The sequence below is a fragment of the Loxodonta africana genome, chromosome 13, assembly GCF_030014295.1.
Source record: "Loxodonta africana isolate mLoxAfr1 chromosome 13, mLoxAfr1.hap2, whole genome shotgun sequence".
In the NCBI taxonomy this organism is placed as follows: domain Eukaryota; kingdom Metazoa; phylum Chordata; class Mammalia; order Proboscidea; family Elephantidae; genus Loxodonta; species Loxodonta africana.
This window is the reverse complement of record NC_087354.1, coordinates 15,678,505-15,705,162: the sequence shown is the minus strand read 5'-3', so window position 1 is coordinate 15,705,162 and position 26,658 is coordinate 15,678,505. Positions and strand designations below refer to the sequence as shown.

Sequence of the window (26,658 nt, the reverse complement as noted above, 5' to 3'; positions counted from 1 at the left end):
TGTTTGGGGTCCATTTTAAACAATGAAATCACCTACAAAAAGCACCAAAAAAAAAATGTGGGAAAACACATGAAAATCTAAGTGGACTGTGAAAAGGACACTTGTTTACAGTATGAGAGCTGAATAAAAGCCGGCAGACCACCCCCTTGTTCAACCTCAGCTGGGGATGTGTGCCTTGGGCAACTGAAAACTTTCACTGTTGTGTGCCTGTCTACCAATAACTGTGAAAGTGCCATGAGTTTGATTTGGGAGTGACAAATAAATGTTAGCAAGTAGGTGAAGTCACAAATACGGGATCAGCAGGTAACGAGGATCGGCTGTATAGTCTCGATAGCAGTCCTTTAGCAAATACATGACTTGTCAATATTTTCTCTTGTTTGGTGAGTTATCTTTTTGTTTTCTTGACAACGAGATAGTATTAAATAAAGAAGAAGCCTGAAACAATTCAAATTATAGACCTTTCTGCAATTCCTGCATGCTGACTGCTATTTCAAAGTGATCTGTGACCGCTGGCCTTCAGTGTTCTAATACGCAAAGTTACGGAGGCAAAGGTTTTGTAAGGAACTACAACTGTATGTAAAAGGACTGGTATGTATGCTCTCCTCGAGCTTTTATTGACGTTTTCCTTGGCCCCTTCAGTATTTCTCTTTGCAAAATGTAGCCAAGTTCTTGTTACCATTGTTTTTAAGGAAATATTTTTGTAGGTTGAGAAAAAATTAAATACCACAGTATGTGCTTACTGTGGGCAATGTACGGCAGCTTGGAATTTGTAGGGTTCCAGACTGTCAGTATAAGTCAGGAAAGGGCTCCAGCTGAGAGAAAGTGCAAGTAAAAATGATGGACAGAAAGTAGACCAGAGGCCAGGAGAGAGGAATGGGGAGCTTCCTAGCAGGAGAACCCCAAACAGCACATATTTTGGGTAGGGACCACCCACAGAAGGTGGCAATCTTGAGGACGAAAGCGCTGGTGGGGCTGTGTATATGTGTGTGTGTGTGTGTGTGTGTGTGTGTGCAGACAGAGAGACAGAGGAGGGGTGGGAGGTGGGGAGGCAGCATTTCCCATTGAGATTTTTTTTCAGTCTTTTATTCAGAAACTCCTCCGTGAGTCCAGCCTCTGTAAACATACCTGTATGCCCAATTACAACATACAGCTCAAGGAGTATAGGGACCTGCTTGTTCTCAGAATTGTATTTAACTAGTTTTTTTCTTTTTTTTAAGGAGGCCTCAGATATACCTTCATACTTCAGGCTCTCTTCTGCACATGCGTATGAATTATAGGCATCCCAGGTTCTCAGTTACTTCCAAAAGGTCCTGGTTTCTTCTGGGAATTAAATCTATTCCAGTTTTTTTGAACTTCACATATTTAGTTCATGACATGGGAACTCTGGAAATGTTAAACCTAAAACTTGGTGCGGATTGTTGTTAGCAACTTGGGACTGGTCTGAAACCCCCATTCATCCTGAGCAGCTAGGGGAAAGCGCAGTTGCAAAGCCTGCCGGCTGTCTACCCGCAGCTATAAATAGGAGCGGTTTGTTTTGCAGCCCCAGCACTTAGGCACCAAATATTTGCAGGGTGGATGTTATCGCATCCCTGCTATCTGCATTTATGTGGACCCTGAAGCCCACGCTCTGCTCTCTGCTTCCTGTTGGTAAGTGTAATTATTTGTCAATAAGTATCTTTTATCTCAATGATACAGATGTAAAATCCATACTCCTCCACGAGGGTAGATGAAGATAGAAGGAGGAGAGGGAAGAAATGCACACCAAGGACCTGCTACGAGCCATGGGCTTTGCCCAGGACTCTCTGCATTTGAATGATATAAAATGAACTTAGCCATCACTAGTCGTGCACCTACTATGTGCTGGAGGTTCTGTGCATCATCTCTAGGAGACAGATGCTTTTTCAGATGTTCAAAGTTACAGTTTTTGAGCTCGGACTGAGCCCAGAAGGTCCTGATTTGAGGGCAGTGGTGGTTCACACCTTTCATGCAGGAGACCCAGGTTTGAGTCCCAGTCAGTGCAACTCATGCACGGCCACCATCCATCTGTCAGTGGAAGCTGGTGTGTCACCATGATGCTGAACAGGCTTCGGTGGAGCTTCCAGACTAAGACAGACCAGGGAGAAGGGTTTGGTGATTTACTTCCAAAATTCAGCCAGTGAAAACCCTGTCGATAATCACTGTCTCATTTGCAACAAATCATGGGAATGGTGCAGAACGGGGCGGCGTTTTGTTTCATTGTGCATGGGGTCACCATGAGTCAGGGTCGCCATGAGTCAGGGGGACTTCACAACAGCTAACACAACAAGGTCTGATTTGGAAGCCCAGTCTCTCGTCTGGTAGCTTTGGCTTTTAAATTCAAAACATATAATTTGGGGGAAGCAGTTTGTTTTTATGATCCAAAAGCTTTTCTTTCAGCTCCTCCCCTACTCCAGGGTTGAAAGGATTCTTGTCCAGTTAAGGATGTGCAGAACAGCGTCTACAGCAATTAAGCCTGGGGGTGGGGCTGTATGGTGGGAGCCAGACGCTTGGGCTTGAATTCTGGCTGTATCACTTGCTGGCAGTGTGACCTGGGGTGACAATTTCATCTCACCGTGCTCATCTACAAAACAGGGATGGTGATGATGATAATTTTATCTACCTAAAAAGGGGTTGTCAGAATCAAATAAGGTGATCCTCGTGGCATAGAGGTTAAAAGTACAGCTGCTAACCAAAAGGTTGTCAGTTTGAATCCACCAGGCACTTCTTGGAAACCCTGTGGGGCAGTTCTACCACTCTTAGGAGAAATACAACCAGAATGCTCCTTAGAAGCAAGGATGGTGAGACTTTGGCTGGCTTATTTTGGAAATGTCATCAGAAAGACCAATCACTAGAAAAGGACATCATGTTTGGTAAAGCAGAGGGCCAATGAAAACAAAGAAAACCTTCAGCTAGACAGATTAAGACCATAGCCATAACAGTGGACTCCGATGTACCAGTGATCTTGAAGATGGCGCAGGACTGGGCAACGTTTGCTCTGTTATACACGTTTGTTCTGTCCTACAGGTTATATATGTGTAGGAGCCGATTTAAAGGCAACTAACAACAACCTTATGCCTAAAATGTGCATATTCAACCAGAGCTGAAACTTCCAGCTAAACGAATGCTCTTCTGGGGGCAGAATTAAATAAATCCATTTGATAGCTGTAATGCTTTTTTTTGTTTTGTTTTCTTTTCTTAATGCAGTGGGTGGACTTTCTTAGCAGTTAGGTCTGAATTCATTGATTCAACAAAAGCTTATAGAACCTCCCTGTGCTGCCACGTGTTGAGCTGGGTGCTGGGGAGGTAGGAATGAACAAAACAGACACACCCACCTCCCAGACTATGGAGTGCACAGTCGGTGGGAAATACACCAGTTATACAAATTAACCTGTGATGGCCAAACACCAGCCTCTCTGGACAAGACAAACAGAGGCGAGTGCCTTTTCACAAAGCCAACTCTTATCTACAGTTTTAAAACTCTTCAAAAATTTACCTTGAACTGTGTTTTTTTTTTTTCTTTTGCCTGAGAAATTGTTGTTTTATGGAATTATATGTGATATATTTTCATAAATCTCTTCAGCTACACATGCTCTGTGTGTTCACTAAGAGTCTGTATATTTGCACACATTTCAACATAAAGCTTGTTGACAAAGCTGGGCTCAATGGAAGTTCCAATTAGAGACTGCAGATTTAATGTAGTGCTTTTCACACATCAGATATTTAAGTAGCTTTTTTTTTTAAGAAATGTCTTTAAATGTCGACTGGAATCTTTTGGAGCAAAATGTCATCTCTGTGAGAATTTTGGATTTAGCAATGGCTGGCAGATGTTAGGATTCCTTTTAAATGTATGTTTGATTTCACAGGGCTATTGAGAATCCAGAGGGTCCTAACTTTTCCTTTCAGATGCCATTAGCTTCCCTGAAGGCATTCCCAGACATTTCTCTGGAAACTGTATTATTCCTGTTCTTAATTTTCTGCATTTAGAGGGCTCAGAACAGTGGGCTCCCTCGTCCACATGAATTGTTGGTTCTGCTCTGGGAAGGTTTTGGGAGGGGAGAGGGTCCCTAAGAAAGTTAACTGACGAGGCCGGGGGTGGCTGAGGGGCAGTTCATTAAAGTAAGGTGACTCGGGCTGAGGCTTCCAGAAAAAGGATCCCAGTACTGAAAATGGTGACAGTTTGGCGAGGCAGCAGCTGTGGGACTGGGGAGCACCAGGCTGGGTGTCAGCAATGACTGAGGCTCCAAACCACAGGTTCACTTCTGATGTCCTGCCAGCTACTAGGGCTTCACAAGCCTTCCAACTAAAACAACAAAACAGCAAAAACAAATAAAACAAACACAAATAAAAACCATTCCCGGTGCACCCTCTAGAGAGAGAAGCCTTCTTCCCACCCAGGTGGGAAGTTTTCAGGGTGGTGTGCAATGCTGCTCTTCTCCTTGGCCCCTTTCCAAACACAGAAGGGTATTTGAGGGCTTGCTGTAGGTAAGCAACATAGCATCATGGCACAGATGCTGCAACTGTGGAATGCAGCTCCAGATAGAATTCGGCATAAGGGAAGGACAACACCCTCTCCATCATTCCCCCTTTAAAAAAATATTGTGGTAAAATACATCTAACAAAATTTTGCCCTTTTAACTATTTTTGAGTGTACAGTTCACTGGCATTGATCAGACTCATAATGCTGTGCAACCTTGACCACTATTTGTTTCCACAACTTTTTCATCACCCCAAACAGAAACTCAGCGCCCATTTAACAATAACTTACTGGCTGTGTGCCCCTGGGCAACGATTTTACCTCGCTATCCTCATCTGTCAAGTAGGGATGGTGATTATGATAATCGTACTAAAAAGAGTTGTCAGGCTGGAATAAGATCATCTAATAAGATAGGTCCCCATTCCTCCCTGCCCCTAGCCTATGGTAACCACTAATCTACTTTTGTCTCTATGCATCACCCTATACTAGGTATTTCATATCAACGGGATCATACAGTACTTGTCCTTTTGTGTCCAAATTATTTCATCCAGCTTTCAAATTTCATCTCAAATTTCATCTATGTCATAGCGTGTAACAAACTTCATTTTTTATGGCTGGATAATATTCCATTCATCCGTTGATGAACACTTGGTTTGCTTCCACCTTTTGGCTATTGTGAATGAAGCCTCCGTGAACATTGGTGTATAGTATCTGTTTAAGTCTCTGCTTTAAAGTCTTTTGGGTATATACCTGGGATGGTTAAGGTTGTGCGTCATCTTGGCTGGGCCATGATTCTCAGTCGTTTGACAGTCATATGATGGTGTGATCACTTCCGTGATGAAAGTTGATGTTATGTGATCACCTCCATGATGAGATCTGCTGTGAGCAGCCAGTCAGTTGAAAGGGAGCTTCCTTGGGCATGTGGCCTGCTTTGAACATAAGCGGATATTCTGGAAAGGCTTGTGGACTTTTGCTTGTTCTGGATCCTGCAGCTGGCTGCTGTTTGTCTGACCGCTGGTTCTTGGGACTTGAGCTAGCAGCTTACCTGAGGTCTTGCCTGCCAATCTTGGGATCTGTTGATCTTTGCAGCCTGTGAGCAAGAGTCCTGCTCTCCGACCTGCCAGTCTTGGGTTCATCAGTCCCTGCAGCTATGTGCATCAGGAGGAGCCTCTATCCTGACCTGCTGACTTGGGATGTTCTAGCCTCTACAACTGCTTGAGCCAATTCCTTGATATAAATCTCTGTGTATGTGTGTGTGTGTATATATATGCTTTACTTGTTTTGCTTCTCTAGAGATCCAGCCTAAGACAATAGTCAAGAGTGGAATTGCTGGGTCATATATACAGCCCTGGTGGCACAGTGGTTAAGAGCTTGGCTACTAACCAAAGGGTCAGCAGCCAGTCCTTGGAAACCGTATAGGGCAGTTCTACCCTGTCCTATAAGGCTCGCTGGGAGTCAGAATCCATTCAACGGCAAATGGTTTGGTTTGGTATGGAAATTCTATGTTTAAATTTTTGAGGAACTTCCACACTGTTTTCCACCAGCAATAAATGAGGGTTCCAATTTCTCTACATACCATCACCCCCTTTTAAACACACACACACATGCATATGCAGATTCACACACACAAATACATGCATGCATGTGCACACACACACACAGGCCTGTACACGCACAGGCATGCACACAGGTATACATGCACACACGTGCATATGCACGTATCCTTCTGAAAGCGGTGAAAGCCAAATGGTTTGAGCTCCCAGCATTTAAGCTTTGTCTCATCAGCTCTCAAACGTATACAACTGCCCTTAATGTCCACTTTGAAGTCAAACCACAAAGCTTCTTTCCACAGATATCGTCATGACAATCAACATCTTGCAGTCCTTGTGACTCATCGTCTACTCTAGCCTTATGTAACTCACTTGCGCACATGCTTACTCAATGTGTCTGTTTGGTGCTTGTTTGTAGTGTTTAGATGTCAGGTCCATCTGGTAATGACTGTATCTCTCTGTACACAATGTATTCAGTTACTTTTAAACAATAGTTATTTAATAGCAGCAACATGTGCGTCAAGGGAGACAAGGCTGATTTGAGGGCAGCAGGAGCTAAGAGGAGGAGGTTGGAATGCTTCTCAAAGGGTTTTTGGTCTTTCACAGGCACCAGTTTGGAGTGCATCCATTCTTTTGCCATTGGTACCGAGCTGGGTGCTCCAGAAGAAAAGAGATCTCAGGCTCCCTTTTGGAAAATAGAGTTTGTCCTTGAAGTCCGGAACCGACAGAGTTTCTTCAATCTGGGTAATGGTAGGCGGCTCTTCAGGTTGATGATAAAGCCCACAATAGCCTTGAGAGGAGCTGGGGATGGCGTCACCAGGTGATTTTTCCTCTTCATTCCTAAACCGGTTGCCATCGAGCCAACTCTGACACCAACTCATAGTGACCCCATGTGTCATGTGTATCAGAGTAGAACTGAGATCCACAGAGTTCTCACTGACTGATTTTTTGGAAGTAGACTCCCAAGCCTTTCTTCTGAGGCTCCTCTGGCTGAACTCAAGCCTCCATTTGGGTTAGCAGCCGAGTGTGTTTACCGTTTGCACCACCCAGGGACTCATTCCTACTTATGTCAAATTGGCATTTCTGTGTCTCAAGACAATGGAAGACAAACTTTTCCTTTATTTCCGCTGCCCCTTGAAGTGAGGTAGGACACTTGTGGAAAATTTGCTGTGGGTGAGTTTTCAAGGGTTCCTGGCCACCTAGGGTGGCTTATAGAACAGGCGGGGCTTTAGCTTGCACAGAACTTCTATCAGCCCCTTCAAACCCAACCCAAATGGAAAGGCCTTCTAAGTTGCTCCTCTAGGTGTGGTCCAGGGACCAGTAGCATCAGCTTCTCCTAGAAGTTTAGTGGAACTACAGGATCTCAGAATCTTCAGAGCTCTGAACCAGAATCTGCATTTTAACAAGATCTCCCAGGATGTGTGTGTGTGTTATGGCTAGAGAGGTGCTGCAGTAAGCCAACGTTTCTCCTCCTGGCTGCGCGGGAACCTTCAAGAGGACCAACCCCACCTCTAGCTGGATCAATGTAGTTAAAGAACCTCTGGCCTAAATGTACGAGGGCTCTGGAGCCAGACTGCCTGGTGTACAGCTCCCTGAGCCTATTACAGTTGTAGTTGTCATTGAGCTGGCTCCCGACTCATGGCAACCCCATGCACAAAGGAACAAAACACTGCCCAGTCCTGTGCCATCCCCACAATTGGGTATGGATCAGGTTGTTGTGATCCATAGCGTTTTCATTGGCTGGTCTTCAAGGCCCTTCTTCCAAGTCTTAGTCCGGAAGCTCTGCTGAAACCTGTTCGGCATCATCAACCAAAAACAAAACAAAACAAAATGATGTATTGATTCTGACTCATAGTGACCCCATAGGACAGAGTAGAACTGCCCCATAGGGTTTCCAAGGCTGTAATTTTTATGGATGCAAAATACCACATCTTTTTCCCTTGGAATGGTTGGTTCAGCATGATAACTGACAGGCAGGTGGTGGCTGCACATGAGGCTCACTGGCCAGGAGTCAAACCCAGGTCTCGAGCATGGGAGGTGAGGACTCTGTCGCTGAAACGCCAATGCTCCCAGCCCCTTTGAAAATGTATGGATTTGGGACAGCTCCATGCTGGTTTCCTGGTCTGTAAAACTGGGGTTTATACGTTTGTTGTGCGGATTAAAAGAGATGGTATATGTGAAATGTGAGGTAAAGGAAACTCTCAATAAGAGATACCTATTGTTATCCAAACAGAATTTAGGACAAGTTCCCTAGAGCCTCTTCCCAGGGGACTGCAGCCCCAAGCCCCTTTTGCACTGATATCCTGGACTGAGGTTTGGGTGGTTCATTGTACCTGGAGTTTCCTTTGGGCTTATCTACCACTATTTCTAAATTGACACACTCTCTTGGTCTTCTTTAGTAAGTTTAGGGGGTTCTTAAGGACCCCTGGTGGTACAGTGGGTAAAGCACTTGGCTGCTAAGTGAAAGGTTGGTAGTTCAAACCCACCAGCTGCCACAATGAAGAAAGATGTGGCAGTCTGTTTCTGTAAAGATTCCAGCCTTGGAAACCCTATAGGGCAGTTCTATTCGGTCCCATATGGTCGCTATGAATCCGAATCAACCCGATAGCAGTGGGTGGGTCATTGCCTGAGGATTGATCCCGGGGTACGAGGACATCTCTTAAAATGAATTCACTTTAAAAAGGAACCAAATTTTATAGTGAATAATGGTGCGGGAGGAGCACAAGTTTAATTGGGACTTAATACCAAAAAATAACTAAAAGATTACTCCAAAATTGATTATCTAGTTAATGTCCTTGGTAACAACAGCAACCAAGTCAGATATTCAGAGCAAAGAATGACTGAACTATAGTTTTTGGTGGTAGGGCTTCAGTTTGCCAAAACCATCCTAGAATGATAGAATACTATGATTTTTCATTTTTAACATCAGGGCTGACTTTTGCAGCACTTTTTTTACAATTCATAGCTTCACTTTGTGGTCAATTTGTTTTTGTTTGTTTTGTGTTTTAGGTATTTGCAGCACTGTTGCCATCAGAGAGGGACGACCTATAGCAGCATGGACGTGATGGGCTCACGTAGGTGTTACCATTATGGATGTCCATGTGAGAATAAATACTGTAAGTGATCACTTCATTAGTCCATCTTCCATGTTGTGATGACTTTTGCTTCCCCATGGAGCTTTTAACTTAGTTCTTAGATGCGAATATTCAGATAGGTGGATCATTCATATGGAAATCTAATTTCAGTTTTCTTTTAATGCATGGATTTGCTCATTCTTTTTACATGGTATTGAATTTCCCAGGAACTACCTTTTAACCTTCTTCCAGTGCATTCATTTACGTTATCTTAGAATCATAGGAGGTTAGCGCTGAAAGCAACCTCAGAAATCAGCGTTTCAATGTCCTGTTTTCCAAAAGGAGAAAATGAGACCTGAAAAACGAAGAGTGACTTCCCTGAGTGGGTTGACTTGGCTGGAAGCCAATGCTTCCTTCCACGTGGACTGCCTTAATTAGGTCCCAGAGGCCCCAGATGACCACTCTTTGTGTCTGTCTTGTCATCAAAATGCCTAGCCCTACAATGCACAAAATTTTATCAGAATTAACTTCCATTTTAAATTTTGTTTTCTTTTACAATGTTGTGAGTATAAGAGCTGAAAACAGAGCTAGGAAATACAATATAATCAATTGCCCAGGCCCTTTCTCATGAAACCCAAGGGGACTAGCAGGGAGAGTAGAGGTGATGGAGGATGGGGGCCACCCAGTCAGAAAGCCTTTAAGAAAGAGCTGGATGGAATCCAAGCTGTATGTCAATCAGGTGAATAGGGACTGGACTTCCAGTCTAGATCTAAACCTGGACTAGAAAGGCGATTCTGGATCCAGCTGCCTCCCAGAGTAAGCCCCTCTGCTGCCTAGCTTGCTGACCTGGGTCTCTCTCTGCTACATCTGGTCTGCCACAAGGTGGACCACGGATGGGGTGGGGAAACACAGAAGGGAGAGGAACCTCTTTAACCAGATGGTGGAGGAGTGGCCAGCCCTGCCCCCCAGGAGGGTATGCCCATCACTGGCTGGGTGGCCCCTATTAACTGCCACCTTTCTAATGGAACCATGGAGACCCACACACGAGCAGTGAGGTGATAGAGCCTGGAGAACAGTGAGTATCTTCACACCTTACCTCAGGCAGGGCTGAGTCTGAATCACGAAGAGAACAGAGTAGGAACCTCCCCCCAACTCATATGAAATACCACCAAGAGGGGAATGTTTTTTAATGTGCCAAAACTCTCAGGGCAGGCAGATCAAAGACAGGAAAGCTTCAAAACTATGTTATATAACCTATGACAAAGTGCCCTGGAATTATTGTTTAAAGTGCTCGAAGATCTGAATTCACCCTGGCTTTGCTGGGAGACAACCTGTAAGTATCACTCTCATGGAGTGTATACCACGCCTGCTCCGAACAGATGAGAATGTTAACAATTCTTGCATCAACTTGTCTGCAAGGATCTCAGCAGCTCTCTTTGCGTCAGCAGCTTTAGTAGCTCATCCCCTACAACAACAACAACAGGACATCATGCTCCTAGGCTACATCTATGACAAGGTGGCAGAGGTGGGGACACCCTCCCTGGAGAGACCTGTTGAATTAGTGGCTATGGAGATGCGTGGCTAAACAGACTTGGAGGGGAAAGGATAAAGAGAAATAGGCATGCTTTCTGTGAGATGAAAGCAGGAGGAAGTAGGAAAGAACACAAGTAAACGACAGTGAAAACCGAACCAGGGCCAAGAATTGGACAGGTTCTGGCAGAGAAAGAGATGAATTAGGAGAACCATTAAGTGTGTTGATGGCCAAAACATTTGACTTTAGAAACAGCAAGAGCTGTTTCTTTCTAGAGCAGTTGTTAACAGTTTCTCCTGCCAGACCAGCTGGTTTGGAGACTTACAATGTAGTTTTGAAGCTTGGCAAGGAGGACCAAAGAGATCTTCCCAACAGGAAGCTCAGAGCCACATTTTGTAGGGCCTTTCAAAGGATTGTTTCCTTGGACCTAGTCCAAATTGTTGTTGCTGTTGGTTGCCGTAAAGTCGGTTCTGAATCATGGTGTCCCCAGGTACAACAAACAAAACATTGTCTAGTCTTGCACTATCTTCATGATCACTGGTATGCTTGAGTTCATTGTTGCAGCCACTGTGTATTTTGGGTTCCTTCCAACACAGTGGAGACTTGGTGGCACAGTGGTTAAGAGCTCGGCTGCTAACCGAATGGTTTAGTTTAAATCTACCAGCCACTCCTTGGAAACCCTATGGGGCAGTTCTGCTCTGTCCTACAGGGTCACTATGAGACAGAATCGACTAGACAGCAATGGATTTGGTTTTGGTTTCCAACCTAGTGGGCTCACCTTCCAGCACTATATCAAACCATGACCTCCGGGTCCCTCTAGTCTCAGTGAAACCATTAAGTCTGGTCTTTTTATGAGAATGTGGGGTCTGCGTCACACTGGTCTCCTGCTCCTTCAGGGATTCTCTGTTGTGCTCTGTGCCAGGGCAGTCATTGGTTGTAGCCAGGCACCATCTAGTTCTTCTGGTCCCAGGCTGATGTAATCTCTGAAACGTGTGCTTTTTGAAGCTTGATATTTTTATACTTGATACCAAGAAGATTCAAACTTTGTTCTAGAGTATCTGAAAGGATGTCACTGAACCTCTATTGGGACTAGGGGGAACTCTATTGGGACCTGGGGCTTCTGAATGTTTTCTGGAGTTCTCATGGGTTGGAATTGTTTTGCTTCAAAGGATGAAAGCCTATTCAGATCCATTTTGTGTGTCTTCAGCTCCAGTGAAGGATGCAGGGCACGTGGGGATGTTATGTATTTCACTAGCATGTCTTCCTGATATTCATATTCGAAGAGGAAACACGTTTTAATTCAGGTTAGGAGGCACGATTCTAAAACACTGTATTTTTCTTTTTAAATTGAACTTTTAATTTTGAGGTAATTGTAGATTCCCATGCAGTTGTAAGAAATAATATTGAGAGACCCCTTGAGCCCTTTCTCCAGTTTCCCTCAGTGATAACACCTTACAAAACTGAAGTACACTATCACAACCAGGATATTGACATTGATGCAATCTATCAATTCTCTTCAGATTTCCCCAGTTTTACTTGTACACATTTGTGTGTGTGTGTACATGTGTGTATGTATTTGTTGTTGTTTTAGTTGCCGTCGAGATGGTTCTGACTCACGGCAGCTTTACGTATAACCGAACGAAATATTGCCTGGCCCTGTGCCATCTCCATGATCCTTGGTGTGTTTGAGTCCATTGTCACAAGCACTGTGTCAATCTATTTCGTTGAGGGTTTCCCTGTTTTCACTAACTCACTACCAAACATGATGTCCTTTTCGTATCCAAAGTAAGTAAGCCAAAGACTCACCATCCTTGCTTCTAAGGAATGTTCTGGTTCTATTTTCTCTAAGTCTGATTTGTTCTTCTGGCAGTCATGGTATATCCAATATTCTTCACCAACACCACGATTTGAATGTATCGATCCTTTTCCTTTTGTTATTGTCCAGTTTTCATATGGATATAAAACCCAGAATAAGGAGATCAAAAAGACCATGGCTTGGCTCAGGTGCATCTTAGTCATCAAAGTGACATTTCTTTGCTTTTTAACAGAGGTCTTTTGCAGCAGATTTTACCAATATAATATGTCCTTTGATTTCTTTTTTTTTTTTAATTTTTATTGTGCTTTAAGTGAAAGTTTACAAATCAAGTCAGTCTCTCATACAAAACCTTATATACACCTTGCTATATACTCCTAGTTTCTCTCCTTGTAATGAGACAGCACATTCCTTCTCTCCACCCTCTGTGTCCGTGTCCATTCAGCCAGCTTCTGTCCCCCTCGGCCTCCCCATCTCCCCTCCAGACAGGAGCTGCGCAGATAGTCTCATGTGTCTACTTGACCCAAGAAGCCCACTCCTTACCAGTATCATTTTCTGTCTTGTAGTCCAGTCCAATCCCTGTCTGAAGAGTTAGCCTCAAGAATAATTCCTAAAAAAAAAAATTTTTTTTTTTTTTTGGGCTAACAGAAGGTCTGGGTACCATGACCTCTGGGGTCCCTCTGGTCTCAGTCAGACCATTAAGTCTGGTCTTTTTACAAGAATTTGGGGTCTACATCCCGCTGCTCTCCTGCTCCTTCAGGGATTCTCTGTTGTGGTTCCTGTCATGGCAGTCATTGCTTGTAGCCAGACACGATCTAGTTCTTCTGGTCTCAGGCTGATGTAGTTTCTGATTTCTGTGGCCCCCTCTGACTCTCGTGCTCACACTTACCTTGCGTCTTTGGTGTTCCTCATTCTCCTTTGCTCCAGGAGGGTTAAGACCAATTCTTACATCTTATATGGCCACTTGCTAGCATTTAAGACCCCAGATGCCACTCTCCAAAATGGGATGCAGAATGTTTTCTTAATGGTTTTTATTACGGCAATCGACCTAGATGTCCCCTGAAACCATGGTCCCCAAACCCCTGTCCCTGCTACTCTGGCCTTTGAAGTGTTTGGTTTATTCAGGAAATTTCTTTGCTTTTGGTTTAGTCCAGTTGTGCTGACCTCTCCTGTATTGTGTGTTGTCCATCCCTTCACCTAAATTAGTTCTTGTCTACCATCTAATTAGTGAATTCCCCTCTCCTTCCCTCTCTCCCTCCCCCTTCTTCTAACCATCAAAGAATATTTTCTCTGTTTAAAGTGTTTCTTGAGTTCTTATAATAGTGGTCTCATACAATATTTGTCCTTTTGCAACTGACTAATTTCACTCAGCGTAATGCCTTCCAGGTTCCTCCATGTTATTGAAATATTTCACAGATTCATCGTTGTTCTTTATCAATGCATAGTATTCTATTGTGTGACTATACCATAATTTATTTATCCACTCATCCATTGATGGGCACCTTAGTTGCTTCCATCTTTTTGCTATTATAAACAGTGCTGCAATAAGCATGGGTGTGCATATATCTGTTCATGTAAAGGCTCTTCTCCAGAATATATTCCAAGCAGTGAGATTGCTGGATCATATGGTAGTTCTATTTCTAGCTTTTTAAGGAAGCACCAAATCGATTTCCAAAGTGGTTGTACCATTTTACATTCCCACCAGCAGCGTGTAAGTGTTCCAGTCTCTCCACAACCTCTCCAACATTTACTATTTTGTGTTTTTTGGATTAATGCCAGCCTTGCTGGAGTGAGATGGAATCTCATTGTAGTTTTGATTTGCATTTCTCTAATGGCTAATGAACGTGAGCATTTCCTCATGTATCTGTTAGATACCTGAATGTCTTCTTTACTGAAGTGCCTGTTCATATCCTTTGCCCATTTTTAAATTGGGTTATCTTTTTGTTGTTCAGTTTTTGCAGTAATATGTAGATTTTAGAGATCAGCCGCTGATCGGAGATGTCATAGCTAAAAACTTTTTCCCAATCTGTAGGTAATCTTTTTACTCTTTTGGTGAAGTCTTTGGATAAGCATAGGTGTTTGACTTTTAGGAGCTCCCAGTTACCTAATTTTCCCTTTTGCTGTTTTTGCAGTTCTACTAATACTTTGTATACTGTTTATGCCATGTATTAGGCCTCCTAGTGTTGTTCCTATTTTTTCTTGCATGAACTTTTTTGTTTTAGATTTTATATTTAGGTCTTTGATCCATTTTGAGTTAGTTTTTGTGCATGGTGTGAGGTATGGGTCTTGTTTCATTTTTCTGCAGATGGATATCCAGTTCTGCCAGCACCATTTGTTAAAGAGACTGTCTTTTCCCCATTTAACAGACTTTGGGCCTTTGTCAAATATCAGTTGCTCATACCTGGATGGATTTATGTCTGGATTCTCAATTCTGTTCCATTGGTCTGTGTATATTGTTGTTGTACCAGTACCAGGCTATTTTGACTACCACGGCGGTATAATATTTTCTAAAGTCAGGTAGTGTGAGGTCTCTCACTTTGTTCTTCTTTTTCAGTAATGCTTTTACTTACCCAGGGCCTCTTTCCTTTCCATATGAAGTTGGTGATTTGTTTCTCCATCTCATTAAAAAATGTCACTGATAGTTGGATCAGGATTCCATTGTACCTATAGATTGCTTTGGGCAGAATAGACGTTTTACAGTATTGAGTCTTCCTATCTATAAGCCAGGTATGTTTTTCCACTTATGAAGGTCTCTTTTGGTTTCTTGCAGTAGCATCTTGAGTTTTCTTTGTTTAGGCCTTTTATGTCTCTGGTTAGATTTATTCCTAAGTACTTTATCTTCTTAGGGGCTATTGTAAATGGTATTGATTTGGTGATTTCCTCTTCGTGGCTGTCTTTGTTGATGTAGAGGAATCCAAATGATTTATGTATGTTTATCTTGTATCCTGAAACTCTTGTGAACTCTTCTATTAGTTTCAGTAGTTTTCTTAAGGATTCTTTAGGTTTCTCTGTGTGTAAGGTCATGTCATCTGCGAACAGAGATACTTTTATTTCTTCTTTGCCAATTTGGATGCACTTTATTTCTTTATCTAGCCTTATAGCTCTGGCTAGGGCCTCCTTTTTTTTTTTTTTTTTTTTTTAATATATATCTCTGGCTAGGACCTCCAGCACAATGTTGAATAAGAGAACTGGTTCCAGTTCTCAGTGGGAATGGTTTCAATCTCTCTCCATTTAGGATGATGTTGCTGTTGGCTTTGTGTAAATGCCCTTTATAATGTTTAGGAAATTTTCCTTCTGTTCCTCTTTTGCTGAGAGTTTTTATCATGAATGGGTGTTGGACTTTGTCAAATGCCTTTTCTGCATCAACTGATAAGATCATGTGGTTCTTGTCTTTTGTTTTAGTTATGTGATGGATTATATTGATTGTTTTCCTAATGTTGAACCATCCCTGCATACCTGGTATGAATTCCACTTGGTCGTGATGAATTATTTTTTCAATATGTTGTTGAATTCTATTGGCTAGAATTTTGTTGAGGATTTTTGCATCTAAGTTCATGGGGGATATTGCCCAGTAGTTTTCTTTTTTTGTGGAGTCTTACCTGGTTTTGGATCAGGGTTATGCTGGCTTCATAGAATGAGTTGGAGAGTATTCCGTCCTTTTCTATGCTCTAAAATACCTTTACTAGTAGTGGTGTTAACTCTTCCCTCAAAGCTTGGTAGAATTCTTCCAGTGAAGCCATTAGGGCCAGGGCTTTTTTTCATTGGGAGTTTTTTGATTACTTTTTCAATCTCTTCTTTTGTTATAGGTTTATTTAGTTGTTCTGTCTCTGTGTTAGTTTAGGTAGGTAGTGTGTTTCTAGAAATTTGTCCATTTCCTCTAGGTTTTCAAATTTGTGAGAGTACAACTTTTCATAGTACTCTGTTATGATTCTTTTCATTTCAGTTGGGTCTATCATGATATCGCTCATCTCTTTTCTTATTCAAATTATTTGCTTCATCTCCTGTTTTTCTTTGTCAGTGTGGCCAATGGTTTATCGATTTTGTTAATCTTTTCAAAGAACAAGCTTTTGGTCTTGTTAACTCTTTCAATTGTTTTTCTGTTTTCTATTTCATTTAATTCTGCTCTAATTTTTATTTGTTTTTTTCTGGTACCTGAAGGTTTCTTTTGCTGCTCTCTTTTTATTTGTTCAAGCTGTAGGGATAATTCTTTGATTTTGGCCCTTTTTTCTTTTTGGATGTGTGCATTTATTGATACAAATTGACCGCTGAGCCTTGCTTTCGATGTGTCCCAAAGGTTCTGATAGGAAGTGTTTTCATTCTCATTTGATTCTATGAATTTCTTTATTCCATCTTGATGTCTTTTATAACCCAGTCTTTTTTGAGCAGAGTATAGTTCAGTTTCCAAGTGTTTGATTTCTTTTCCCTGCCTTTTCTGTTATTAACTTCTACTTTTATGGCCTTATGGACAGAGAAGATGCATTGTAATATTTCAGTGTTTTGGATTCTGTTAAGGCTTGCTTTATGGCCTAATATGTGGTCTATCCTAGAGAATACGGGACGGCAGTGAGTGAGAGTTTTATCCTAGAGAATGTTCCATGTGCCTTGGAAAAAAAAGATACTTGGCTGCTGTTAGGTGGAGTGTTCTGTATATGTCTGTGAGGTCAAGTTGGTTGATTGTGGCATTTAGCTCTTCCGTGTCTTTATTGAGCTTCTTTCTGGATGTCCTGTCCTTCACCGAAAGTGGTGTGTTGAAGTCTCCTGCCATTATTGTGGAGTTGTCTATCTCATTTTTCAGTGCTGTTAGAGTTTGTTTTATGTATCTTGAAGCCCTGCTGTTGGGTGTATAAATATTTAATATGGTTATATCCTCCTGGTATATTGTCCCTTTGATCATTATTTGCTGTCCTTCCTTATCCTTTGTGGTAGATTTACATTTGAAGTCTGTTTTGTCAGAAATTAGTCTAGTCATTCCTGCTCTTATTTGATTGTTGTTTGCTTGATATATTTTTTTCCATCCTTTGAAGGCAGCACATAGCCAGATCATGTTTTTTTACCCATTCTGTCACTCTCTGTCTCTTTATTGGTGCATTTAGTCCATTTACATTCAGTGTGATTATAGATAGGTATGAATTTAGTGCTGTCATTTTGATGCCTTTGTTATGTGTTGTTGACAGTTTCATTTTTCCACTTGCTTTTTTGTGCTGAGAAGTTTTTTGTTCATAAATTGTATGTTCCTCTTTTTCATTTTGGTTGAATTTGTTTTTTCCTGAGTCTTTAGGTTTATCTTGCTTTTTATTTTGAAGTGTAGGATTGTTAGTCTTCTTTGTGGTTACCTTGATATTTACTCCTGTTTTTCTAAGTTTAAACCTAACTTGTATCTCCCTATATTGCCTTGATTTCCCCTCCATATGGAAGATCTATGCCTACTTTTTTAGTCCCTCTTTATTGACTACTGTCATCCTTTACATAATGACATCACTGATACCCTGTTTCGAGTGTTTTTTTTTTTTTATCTTGATTTATTTTCGTGATTTCCCTATCCTAATTGATATCTGGATGCCCTGTACTGTGTCGGGTTGATATCTGATATTATTGATTTTCTATCCAGAGAATTCCCTTTAGTATTTCCTGTAGTTTTGGTTTGGTTTTTACAAATTCCCAAAGCTTCTGTTTATCTGTAAATGTCTTAATATCACCTTCAAATTTGAGAGACAGTTTTGCTGGATATATGATTCTTGGCTGGCAGTTTTTCTCCTTCAATGCTTTATATATGTCATCCTACTGCCTTCTTGCCTGCATGGTTTCTGCCAGGTAGTCCGAATTTATTCTTATTGATTCTCCTTTGTAGGTGATTTTTTGCTTATCCCTGGCTGCTCTTAAAGTTTTCTCTTTATCTTTGGTTTTGGTAAGTTTGATGATACTATGTCTTGGTAAATTTCTTTTGAGATCTACCTTCTATGGGGTTCGGTGAGCATCTTGGATCAATATCCTTTCATCTTTCATGATATCAGGGAAGTTTTCTGCCAATAAATCTTCATCAATTCTCTCTGTATTTGCTATTAGCACTCCCTGTTCTGGCATTCCAATCACTCACAAGTTAGTCTTCTTGATAGAGTCCCACGTGATTCTTAGGGTTTCTTCATTTTTTTTTTTTAATTCTTTTATCTGATTTTTCTTCAGATATATTGGTGACAAGTGATTTATCTCCAATCTCACAGGTTCTGCATTCCAGTTCCTCAATTCTGCTCTTCTGACTTTATGTTGAGTTGTCTAATGCTGTAATTTTATTGTTTAATCTTCTGAATGCTATCTCTCTATGGATTCTTGCAGTTTATTAAATTTTTCACTATGTTCTTGAATAATCTTTTTAATTTCTTCAACTGCTTTATCTGTGCATTCCTTTGCTTTTTCTGTTTTTTGCCTGACCTCGTTCCTGATGTCTTGAAGTGTTCTGTATGTTAATCTTTCGTATTCTACACCTGGTAATTCCAGGAACACATCTTCATCTGGGGGAGTCCTTGATTCTCTGTTTTGGGAGTTTGTTGAAGCAATCATGGTCCGCTTCATTATGTGATTTAATATTGACTATTGTCTCCAAGCCATCTATAAGTTATTGTATTAATTCATTTTATGTTTGCTCACTGTGTCCCAGTTTCTTACTTTGTTTTGTTTTGATATAGCCAAATAGGCTACTTGAGTGAGCTAACTTGGGTAGTGGAGCCTTTGAAGCACTAATGTCCTGTTACCAGATGGCTAGAGCTGTTACCAGGTATATGAGCCTGGGAATCCTTTCATTATTGTTGTATAGATTCAGCTCAGGTGTCCTGATAATTGGTCACCTAGTGTGTGGTGTAGGCTCTCACCTACTATCTTAGAGGAGCAGTGGTGATGGATGTATGCACTGGTTTCTGGTAGTGGCAGGGGTTCACACTCTGAGGAAGGCAGGGGCTGACAGCTTTCCCCCAAGTGTCAGTGAGGAAGGAGCATCTCTGTTTTCTAGAGCACTCTGGTGGGTAGGCTCTGCAGCTGTACCTTAGGCACCCAGTGCTTATACCTGTAAGGACTGGTAGGCACCACTATCCTTTCACAGGTGACTAGGTGGCATGGATGGAGCCTACAGTCCTCAGGCCCCTGCTGTGGGTGGTGAAGGCCCTCTTTAATAGGCAGAGTGGTATCAGACCTCCAAAGCCTGCCCCTCTACCACACAGATGAAGTAATTACAGTCAGACCTCAAACAGATTCACCCTTGCAATATAACAGCCAGATCCTATACGCTGTAACAGGGCCACCTGTACCTATGCAGGGGTGAAGACAAAGTCTGTGGATCGCTTATGCCTGGACTGGAGCTGCTTCTGCTCTGAACTTCCAGATCAGCGGGGTCTGTAGAGTACTTTTCCCCCTGTTTGTTATTTTGTTCCTTCTCCCAGGCCAGGAGAATGGCTCAGGGAGCACAGTAGATTCTATTTTAGGCCCAGGGAAATCAATTGTTAATGAAGCTGGCTGGGGCAGAGGGGGGGAGGGATCAGATAGATAGGAGAGAGTTCTTTCAAAAGAGGAGCTGTTAGACCTGCGAGTGGTAAATTAGACAAAATCACTTGTGTCAAGAGCGTTGTTTTATCATAGATTCCAGAGGCTTGTGTAGCCTGTATGTGCTGGTTACATCCCCACCAAGATTGCCCCAGGAGGTTAGGGCTGTGTCCTGTGCTTGCTTTCTTTCAATGAAGCAGCTGTGTCCTAAACTCCACTGCCAGTTCTGCGACCATCACACCAGGGGGTCGGGGTGCTGGCACTTCAGTTGCTTTCTTTCACTGAAGCAGCCTCTTCCTAAACTCTGCAGCCATCCCTGTTGTAGACATGCCACAGTGTCAGGGGTGCACCACTGTGCTTGCCTTCTTTTGCTGAAGCTGCGGTGTCTCAGGGAACCACCATTAGCCCTGCCACAGTCACACCAAAGAATGGCGCCAAGGATTTGGAGCTGAGGCGCTTTGTGGGATCAGCAACTCGTCACTGTGTCTGCACTGTCTCTCCCTCCCCCGTCACTCAAACTGATTTCTTAATTTTGCCTTTGATGCTCAGGGTTTCTAGCTTGTCATATATATAATCGATTCACTTGTTTTTTTGGGGGGGATCTTTGTTGTAAGAGGGCTCAGCAGAAGCTTCTGGCTAGTTTGTCTTCTTGGCCCCACCTCTTTCCTTTGATTTCTTAACTACTGCTTCCAAAGACATTGATGGTTGATCCAAATAGAATGAAGTCTTTGACAGCTTCAGTATCTTCTTCATTTATAATGACATTGTTTATCAGTCTGGTTGAGAGGATTTTAATTTTCTTCATGTTCAAGTGTAACATACTGAACACTAGTCTTTGACCTTCATCAGTAAGTGCTTCAAATTGTCTTCATTTTCAGCAAATGAGGTTGCATCATCTGCATATTGCAGGTTGTTAATGAGTCTTTCTCCAATCCTGATGCCGCATTCTTCTTCATATAGTCCAGATTCAAAGGTTATTTGGTCAGCATACAGATTGAATAAGTAAAGTGAAAAGATACAACTGTGCTACACACCTTTTCTAACCTGGAAACACACAGTATCCCCTTGCTCTGTTCAAATGACTGTCTCTTGATCCATGTACAGGTTCTACATGAGCACCATTAAGTGTTTTGCAATTCTTATTTTTTTAATGTTATCCGTAATTTGTTATGATCCACACAGTCTAATGCCTTCTTGTAATCAAGAAAACATCTCTCTGCTATTCTTTTGACCAAGATTCATTTGACATCAGTAATGATATCCTGCATTTTATGTCCTCTTCTGTTGTGGCTTGAACTTCTGGCAGTTCCCTGTTGAAATATGGCTGCAGTTGTTTTTGAATTATCTTAAGCAAAATTTTACTAGCATGGGCTATTAATGCTATTGTTCAAAAATTTCTGTATTCTGTTCGATCTCCTTTTTTTGGAATGGTCACGAATATGGCTTCAGTGAAGGCTGAACGTCTTTCAGAACTGGCTTCTCTGCAGTTTTATTTACATCCATAAGTTTCTATATCTACTGCCACAGTCAAGATACAGAACAGTTCCCCACCATGAAATACTGCATGCTGCCCTTTTATAGTCCTGCCTGCCTCCTTCCTGCCCTCAGCCTCCTTCTTAACCCATAACAACTACCAGTCTCTTCTCCATTTCTTTAATTTTGCATTTCAGGAATGTTATATGAATAGAATCATACAGAATATAACCTTTGGGGATTTTTTTTTTTTTAAACTCAGCATAATTTCCTTGGGGTCCATGCAAGTTTTATGTACCAATAGCTCCTTCCTTTTTATTGCTTAACAGTATTACATGTTATGGATGTACCAGTTTGTTTAACCATTCACTCTAAGATGATGCAATTTTTTAAGAGTGAAATTCATGCTGAACTAAAAACAAAAAATCAAATGTATTTTTGAAATCCTCCTTATACAAAAAGTTGAAAGAAAGCTTTGTTTTTAAGATGTGTGTGTGCGTTTTTGGATTTTGTGGTTTGGGGTAAGTTTCTCTGAATCATGGCAGGGTACTTCCCAGTTATTACCTAAAACTAACATGACCATCAAGTGAAGAAGAGAGTTGGTGCCACATAAAAAATTTTGTAGTGACCACCTGGATACTTAAAATGAACATTGTTTGCCTTTATATATATATATATATATATATATATATATATATACACTCTTGATTTTCTATGATTGTTTTTTCCTGTGAGTAAATACAGTATCATAACCCTATCCTTTAGTCACCTGATGCAATATGTCCAGCCAGTCTTCAGATAAAATTTTAGATTATTACATTGAATAACTACCTTAAAAGAATATAGCCGTTTAAATAAATGAACTGCCTCTTTTGTAAGTGATGTAGACTTTTTTAGCTTGCTTTTGCAGATGGAATAATGGACTGTTGAATAAATCATTTTTTATTTTTAACGGGGATAACACCTTCACTTTTTATTGAAAGGGATTTTAAAGCATCAAAAGTCATTTAGACAATGCAACCAAACTCATGTTTTTCTATTTTCATTAATTCGTAATAAGACAGTTACCCATTTTTGACAAATTGTAGATATATTATTTTCTTATCACTGTTAAATGTAAAAACAAACAAACAAACAAACAAACATAGGAATATCAATTATCTCTGATTTAAAATCCCCTTTAATATCTCTGGAAAGAACTGTAATAATTTCAGGTCATTTTATTTATTAACATTTATGTAACCCTGTAAAAAAAAAAAAAAAAAAAACCCTGTGATAGCTTTATTATATTTCTGAGCTTAATTAAAAAAAAAAAAATTTCCTTAAGCTTTCAACTGTGACTCCAAATTTCATAGTGTGAAGTGTAATGTATATTCCAGCTGTCTCTATATCTTCTACATCAACCAAAATCATTATTAATAATGTCACTTCCTTGTCACTAAAAAAAGGTTTAAAACTCATACATACATCCAATGGAATATTATTCAGCCATAAAGGAAACGAAGTAGTGATACGTGCTATGGCGTGGATGAACCTTGAAAACATAATGCTGAGTGAAAGAAGCCAGGCACAAAAGGACAAATATTATATGATCCTATTTATATGAAATAGCTATAATAGGCAAATGTATGGATACTAATGAGATTATTAGTGATGACCAGAGAGGGGAAGAGAGAGAATCTTTGCTTGGGGGACACTGAGCTTCTGGTAAGTGTAGTGGAAAAATCTGGAAACAAACAGTGGTAATGCTTGCACGGCATGATGAATGTAATCGATGTCACTGAATTGTACCTGTGAAAGATGTTGAAATGGCAAACGCTTTTGTTATATATATACTTAACATAATTTAAAAAAGTTTGTAGAGTCTGTGACCACTCTTTTCCAGGAGTCAGTTAGCGGTTCCTGTGAAGAATAACCCGTTGCCATCAAGTGGATTCCGACTCATAGCGACCCTATAGGACAGAGTAGAACGGCCCCATGGGGTTTCTAAGGAGCGGCTGGTGGATTTGAACTGCTAACCTTTTGATTTAGCAGCCGAGCTCTTAAGCACTGTGCCACCAGGGTTCCCCTGTTAAGACAGCATCTGTGAAAAGAGGGTGAACAATAAAACTGACCCAAAGCAGTCTCTAGAAATCATTGCTTTTCTTCACAGAAGGTGCCTTCCTACCAGAGACAAAGACAAAAGCCAAACACGCAACAATCAAGCTCACCAGCCACGAAGGCTGCCCAAGCCTATGTTTTGCGGAAGTTTTTATCTGAATTTGCAAATCTAAGCGGCTCAGATTCTTCAAGAGGAGTTTGATTAAATATTTGGATTGAAGGGTAATTTCTTAATCTATGTGTAAAATTTTAGCCTGTCTGTCACACAGAACACAATTATTTGATTTTTGGAAAACACACTTGAATCTTGGCGTGCCTCACCTGTGCAGTGGGCATGGTAACGAATCATGTACACCTGCAATGTTATGGTCTGTTTTTAAAAAGCATAAATTAAAAAAAAAAGTTTAACTTTTCAAGACTACATTAAACTCAGTGTTTAAAACAAATATTTTCAGTATGTTCCTTTTGTTTTAGGAAGAAAAAAGAAACTTTTTTTTTTGTCTATTCATAGATCTGAAAGGATATACTCCAAGCTGAGGTGATTGCCTCTAGACTGGGATTGGATGGAGGGACACTTTGCTTTTCTCATTTTCTACTCTTTTAGATTGTTTGTATCTTTATAAAGCACAATTAGTATGCTTTGTTTTTATAGTAAAAAACCCTGTATTCGTTTGTTTATTTTCAATTTTTGTTCCTAGCTACTTCTGAGAAAACTTCAAGATAAAACATCAAAGCATTAAAACCGCAGGGCGCAGATAACCTGCAGGAAACAGAAGACAGAGATGCTCAGAGCTGATAAGAGTCAAATAGGCACTGGCTTTGGCTCCAGGCTCCCTGGCGACTCCTGGATAACAGAGAAAAAAATTTCTCCTTGCGATTGGGCTACAGTGTTGCTGTTGTTTAAAGAAGTGAACATGAAAATTAGGCTACTTCTGTAAAATTTTTCCTAGAACTAAACTCAGACTCCTGTATCAGACTCATTTATCACATGGATCCTTGTAAAAGGGCAATAGAGTGACCCAGACAACATTTTCAGCTATCATTGTACAAGACAGAGAAATTCCATTCAAAGAGATAATTCTCAGAATTACCTTCTATAGAAGTCCTTAAGCAGCAATTGAGTTAAGGCATTTCAGAGATCCTGTAGACCTGATGATAAAAATGCATACAAAAAAAAAGAAGTCCTTCTATGTAAAACCTTTGACCATTCCTATTGTTTTCTAGGGTGACACTTAACTGTCCTTCAACCTAGAGGGCTGACTGGTCTATTCACCCCTCATTCCTGGTGGGGCAGACCCACATTGGGCTTCCCAGGGGCTGATCTCCCACACATGTCATTAAAGCATGGAAAAGAGAAAGAGATGGAAATAATCAAAACTAAAAGAGGAGGAAAAAAATCCCCACAATCACTATTGGAGAAAAAAAAAAAGTGTAAAACACATAAAAAATCCACAGTCACTGTTATGCTGGTATCTTTCTTCTCCATCATGTCCCCTTATTTACTTTTTTATGGTAGTAATTTTAATATACATGCAATTTCGTACTCTTTCTCCTAGTGAGGAAACCCTGGTGGCGTAGTGGTTAAGAACTACGGCTGCTAACCAAAAGTTCGGCAGTGTGAATCTACTAGGTGCTCCTTGGAAACTCTATGGGGACAGTTCTACTGTGTCCTATAGGGTCACTATGACTCGACGGCAATGGCTTTGGTTTGGGCTGGACTCGTAGTGAACATTTTATCAGGATCATCTTTCCACATTGCCAGATAGCCCTTGTACATCTCACAAATGTCTCTTTGTATTGTCCGTATATATAATTGTTGCCTTAAATTGTAGAATCACTGGGTTAAAGGCTTTCGGCATTTTGATGGCTCTTAATATATATTGATAAATTGATTTTCAAAAAAATAGTAATTTTCAAGATTAAGTATATTGATTTTATATTTCCAAATGCTTATTTTAAAAGGTGTCTCTCTCCATTTTGGTTTAAATTGAATTTATTTAATTACTAGCTGGCTTGAGCAAAATGATATTGTTGGGCAAAACACTTCTATATTTTTGGCTAGAAATATTTAGTTTTCTCATTAATAGAAAACACAGCCCATTTTATCTCTGGGGTTTTAGTGTTGTGTAAGCTCGATAATAATAAAGATATTAAACTCTTGGTCATGTTTGCCACAAAAGTTTTTCCTCTTTTTTTTTTTTTTTTAACATGGCCAAGTTTGAATCTCCAGCTAGCTTCCCCCATCACAAAATGCTCTCTACTTTGCAGTTGTCAAATGCACAGAGAATGCAAGCCGATTTTTCTGTTAGCCCAAGCAACACATGATTAGGAAGATAAATTTGCTGCCATCTCACACACACACAAGTCAGTGTCAGCCCTAAATGGCTTTGGATTTCCTAGAAAGACAGAATGAGGAGTGGTTACAGTAAACTGAATAGGATGGGGAGGGGGGAATGGGCTGGAGACAAGTCATTTACATCCTGTGACTCAGTCTCATTTCCTGTAAAATGGGTAAAAAAACAATTGAAAGGGTTTAAAAATATGACATACAACGTAATGATACTATTAATGATAACACCAAAACAATAAATATAATAATGAAGGGGATAAATGGGATGATTTTATCTCTCCCACCTCTTCCCATTTGGCATGGATAGTTGTGGAAACTGTACCCAGAGGATCTAAAAGCTGAAGGGGGTCACAGGATTCATCTGACCGAGCTCCATCATCTCAATTTGATTTCTAATTACAGCAGGGCAATTGATATAAGTGAAGATGAATTTGATTTCTCCTACAGAATGTTCTTTTTCCAGATAAAATATAAGTTATAGGAATGTGACAAAATATGAAGAGGAAAATAAAAATCATCCCTAGGACCATCACTTAGAAATAACATCTGTTAATTTTATTTTATTTTTTCCTTCTTTCTTTAGAAGTATATTTTAAAATTCATGTCCTATGTAAGTGGGGTGGTAATTCTATGAAATTAGATTTTACAATGAGGACAGGGCCATGCATATTTAATGCGTTTGGTGAAGTATTTTTCCCACTCACAGTAACTTTCTATGGGTGTATAACTTTAAAAGGCATGACTTGCT

At 40.7% G+C, this 26,658-nt stretch overlaps 1 long non-coding RNA gene across 2 annotated transcripts; it reads left to right on the top strand.

The window, feature by feature from the left end:
- Positions 1-591: 591 nt before the first annotated feature.
- Positions 592-25,773, top strand: LOC111751636 (uncharacterized). 2 transcript variants are annotated; one of them, XR_002786759.2, is made up of 4 exons: positions 592-1,647; positions 9,052-9,158; positions 23,613-23,782; positions 24,259-25,773. It is a non-coding gene; the product is annotated as an uncharacterized LOC111751636 (long non-coding RNA). The 2 variants fall into 2 exon arrangements; XR_002786758.2 differs by lacking the exon at positions 24,259-25,773 and having other exon boundaries at positions 23,613-23,939.
- The last annotated feature ends 885 nt before the right edge of the window (positions 25,774-26,658 follow it).